Source organism: Nannospalax galili, unplaced genomic scaffold (genome assembly GCF_000622305.1).
Source record: "Nannospalax galili isolate Female #2095 unplaced genomic scaffold, S.galili_v1.0 scaffold186, whole genome shotgun sequence".
Lineage (NCBI taxonomy): Eukaryota > Metazoa > Chordata > Mammalia > Rodentia > Spalacidae > Nannospalax > Nannospalax galili.
Window position 1 is genome coordinate 6694125 of NW_008358774.1, and position 5088 is coordinate 6699212.

Genomic DNA, 5088 nt, shown 5'->3' on the forward strand with positions numbered 1-5088 from the left:
GAATGTGCATTTCAGGGGCGTGTCTGCAGAGGATTTGCTGCTGAGTCACTGCAGTCCCCACACTGAGCAATCAGCAGAGCTGACCAGGAAGATGATAACATTCCTTCTTTGTGTTGGTGCTCAGGAACTAGTAAACATTGAGCTCTTGTTTTAGTTACAAATAAAAACAAATATACTTGGTTTCTTTTTCTTGATGGAGGTGATTGTCTTCTTGGGCAAAGACACACATACCTGGTAATTCAAATAGGTGTGGAGAGCTCAAGAGAGCTATGCTCTTCAGATCTCAGAAGGAAAATCTAGTAGTTGCTAGACAACAATGACTGTCAAGGAAATCTACAGGTGAAGTGTGTGAAAATCTGTCTTTAATGGCTCTGTAGGGCTCTGCTTCTCATTCCAATCACAAGACGGCTTTCGGAGTCATGACCTTCTTCAAATATAGCATCTTTAATGACTTCATGTAATTGTCTATGAAACTGAGATGAGCATTATATGTACAAAAATAGATTTACAGAAACTTTGTGGACACCCTCTATACAGAGGACCAGCTGTTCTCTCCTGGGTACTCGGCTGTCATTTATGTCATCAGTATGGGCATACGGATGTTAATTTTGACTTATAATCCAACAGCATTTTTTTTTGCTTTCTTGTCCAAACTGCCTCAGTTTCTACTATTGTGGCTTTTCAGTTAGCTCGTGGGCCCCTTTGACACCTTCCCATCAGGGCTGGGGCACTGCTCTTGGATTCTTTGTTGCTGCTGCTGTTTCTGATCATCTATCTTTTCACATCCTGCCCCTGAAGGACGTAACATGCTACAGAATCATCCCGTGTGTTTCTTGCCTTGGTCCTGAAATTGGTCATTTCTCTAAACAGTTTCAGTCCCTTTCATTGGACAATGATATTAGAAACAGATCTCTTTGCCCTAAGAATGCCATTGCTTTAAGAACAAGGAAAACTATCCAACGAGCCTATATACTTATGTACTAATATTGCTACATGCATTTGTTTGTTTCTATTGCAAACTAAACATGAGTTCATACTGATGTCTCCAACTTGCATCTAGTACCAGATGAGTCATTGTAAGCTTTCCTTTTTTTTTTTCTATCTATAACCTTCCACTACAGTAGTAAAAAACCTGGCTCCATATACCCACCATTTAGTTACCTATTTATTCAGTCCTGATATGGATGTACAATGGCTTAAAAATTAAGCCATGATCCTGAGGAATGTATGGGATCCAATTATATCAATGAGAGTGCAGTACTCACATCTCACATTTTACCTTTAGTCTTAGAGTCTGCATAGATATCTGGTTACCTGGATCAGCCATGTTCCCCCTTACTCCTTTTAATAAAATTTTGTAATGCATTTAGATCATTGTTCATAGCCTAGATTCTAACCTGTAGTCCCTAAATTCTTTTAGTAATTTTGAAAAAAATCCATATATATTAAGGTTCACAAAAATCTTGTGTGTGTATGTGTATGTGTGTTTGTGTGTGTGTGTGTACTATGAACACACACACACTAGTTCTTAAGGAACTAGAGTAAAACTCAACTGAGTATAGGCAGAACAGGACTTCCTTCAAAAGAGTGCAATAAGAAGGGGGTGAGGAGGGAAGTAACTCCACATTAGAGAAATCAGGCAAACTCTGCCTCATCCAGGAGATTGAGATCAGCTAAGTCATATTGATAGCAAGGAACTCGATACAAGATGATGACACTTTACCTGTGACTCCTCTTCCCCCAAGTCCATGACCCCAGACAAATCATAAGAAAGGCATTCAGGGTCTGGAGAGATGGCTCAGCAGTTAAAAGCATATACTGCTTTTACAGAGGATCCAAGCTTGGTTCCCAGCATCCACTCAATGGTGACTCATAACTGCCTGTAACTCTAGCTCCAGGGGGATCCAGACACCTCTGGCCTCCTCAGACACCTGCACTAATGTGCACATACCTATGCTTACACACATACACATGACTGAAAATAATTAAAAATTGGGTGTTTTCAAAAAGAAAGGTGGGGCTGGAGTGATGACTTGTGGTTAAGAGCACTGGCGGCTCTTGCAGAGAACTTGGGTTCAATTCCCAGCACCCACATGGTGGCTAACAACCACCTGTAACTTTAGTTTCAGGCAATCCAATGCCCTCTTCTGACCTCCGCAGGCATTGCACAGCACAGGTCCACTTACACACATGCAGGCAATACACTCATACACATAAAATAAAAATAATAAATGAAAATTGAAAAAAAAGAAAGAAAGGCATGTCAGGCATGGTGGCACATTCCTTTAATCCCAGCACACAGGAGGTAGAAGCTGGTGGATCTCTGTTGAGTTAGAGGCCAGCCTGTTCTACGTAGTGAGTTCCAGGCCAGCCAGGGCTACATAGCAAGACCCTATCACTCCTTCTCCCCCACCAAAAGGCATTCAGGAAGGAATGGGGACCAAAAGGAAGTCCCCAACTGAGGGACTTCCTATAAAATATCAGAGAAATGTTTTTTGTTGTTTTTTAATGTCAAAGTCACCTAAAAACAAGGCAATTCTGAGAATCCATTATAGTCTAAAGAAGCCAAAAAAGGCAAGATAATTAAATGTAAAGTGGCCTCTGGAACAAAATCCTGTAATAGAGAAGGAACATTAAGTAAAGTCTATGTGTCTTCACACAAGGTGAACTTGTGTTTACATTGTTAATAGTGAGTCATCAGTACTGACATGTGTTAACAAGAGGAAAAACCAGGGATGCCATTCTTGGGTTTTTTACTTCTTTATAAGTCTAAAATTTCTGTAGGATAGTTTGTTTTAAAAAAAAAAATTGAAAAATTACATTTGTTGCTTGAAGGAAAAGAGGATTTGCAAACTTGGAGAAAAAAAGAAACTGTTCTGTGATTTGGCTTCATTTGAATTATAAGATATGTTTTTCCTATTAAGAAATCTTGTAGGGAATTTGACATTTTTTTTTTTTAATTTAAAAGTAGGGCACTGCCTATGAATCGAGCAAGTAGAAATAACCCAGAGGAACTGACTCTAAAGATGTGTTCAGACTGGCTTTTTACATTGAGTGAGAGGATGACCCAAAAACCTTATTTTAAGTGGTAACAATCTTCCATTTAACTGAAAACTGCAATATTCTGACATACTGTCTGGGTTTCAAAATCAGTAATTGGAATGTAAGCTCACACTCATTTTTCTTTTGTATTATCTCATCATTAGACTTAGTTGATGGGGAAACCTGGGAACCATGCTCAAAACCTACACAATAGGCTTCATTATTATAATTATGTATACAATGTGTATGTATACATAAATAAAACATATGTGGATCTATGTCATATAAAATTTACCACTTGAACCATTTGAAGTATATTAAGAACACTTACAGTGAGTAGCCATCACCACCATTTCCATCAAAATAAAGATCATATCCCTCCATGTCATATATCTGTTGATGGACAGCAGAATTGTTTCTACTTTTTAACCGCCATACACATTACATTTTCTATGTATGATTTAAAAAAAAAAAAAAAAGAGGAGAAATAGAGAAATATATATTGATTGAACTTCCTTGGAGTATCAAATTTGACATCATTGCTATTAGCCTCAGTGCCTGTTATTCAATGTCAAGCAATAAGCAAGCGTCCCAGAAAGGAGTCATTGAACGCTGTGATCTGGAGACCTCAGGTCAAAGTTATATCCAAACAGATACCAATCTCCCAGAGAGACTTGCTTCTGCTGTTCATGTTTGCATAACTCTCTAAATGTTATACCCTCATCTTACTCCCTTTTCTTTCTCTCTGTTGTTGAGGCTGTATGATTGTTATAAACCCTGGTAAGTCACATCTCCAGTGACTTACGGTTATGATAATTAGCATGTCGACCACTACCATAGTGCATAAGTTCGAGTAGCTGATCTATTTAACCAGGCTGTGTATGATAGGAGGTTGAGCTTGAGGAGTTAGGATTGATAGGTGAATTAGTTACTTTCCTTGTTGTTGTGACCAAATACTTGGCAAAAAGCAACTTAATGGAGAAAGGGCTTATTTTGGCTTACAGCTCTAGGGGATGTAGCCGCTCATGGCATGGAAGTTGTGGTGTCAGGATCATGAGGAAGATGTTGACATTGCATCTGTAGTCAGGAACCAGAAAGCCAGCAGGAACTTGGGTCCAGCTATAAAATCTCAAGCCCCACCCTCAGTGACTCACTTCCTCCAGTGAGACTCCATCTCCTAAAGGTTCTACAACCACTCTATAGGCACTACCAGCTGGGGACGAGTGTTCAAATACATGAGCCTATAGAGACAGTTCACATTCAAACCACAACGGATTTGGTAACTTGTCTCTTTCCCTGAAGGGACTTATCTAGATTATCTTCTTAGAGCTATTACTATTCATCTATTTATCTAAGATGGACCCCCAGTGAATTATTATTGCCTTCTTCCTCTCTCTCACTCACCAGTGTTAAATCCCACATGTTCAGCCTTGTATAAATATTTTCCAGACTGTCTGCTCCTCTCCATGCCTCTACCCACGCCGTCACAACTGTAATGGAAACTTTGTCACTCCTTGTAATGCTTCCTCTAGTTTTGGCTAAGAAAACTTATTCCCCTCACTGATGTGCTATAATGGAATCTATGAAACACACACACACACACACACACACACACACACACACATATTTTTTATTGATTTTTTTGTGTATTTCATACAGAACATCCCAAACAATCTTATTCATCTTTATACCCGCATCCTAAATGGCACCCTTCCATAGCCCCCCACCCCCCACTGGAGACCATATACTCTGTCATACTTTGTCAGTGCCCCCAGTTGTTCCCCAGTGCAAGTCCATCCACTGAGTCTCGTTAGCCGATGTAAAAAGAAAGGAGCCAGGGGCTCCTCCCAAGCACATGTGACCCCTGAGGAACAGATCCTCAAACGACCTTAAGAGTAAAAATAAATTGGTTTATTTGGGCCAACTGTATGGTCTTAAACATCTAAAAGCAAAGTATAACCAAAGATTAAAGTGATCAGTATATTTCTTTAAGAGCCCATGTATATAGCTAAAAGCTACATAACAAGAAGCAATGCCAGACAGGAG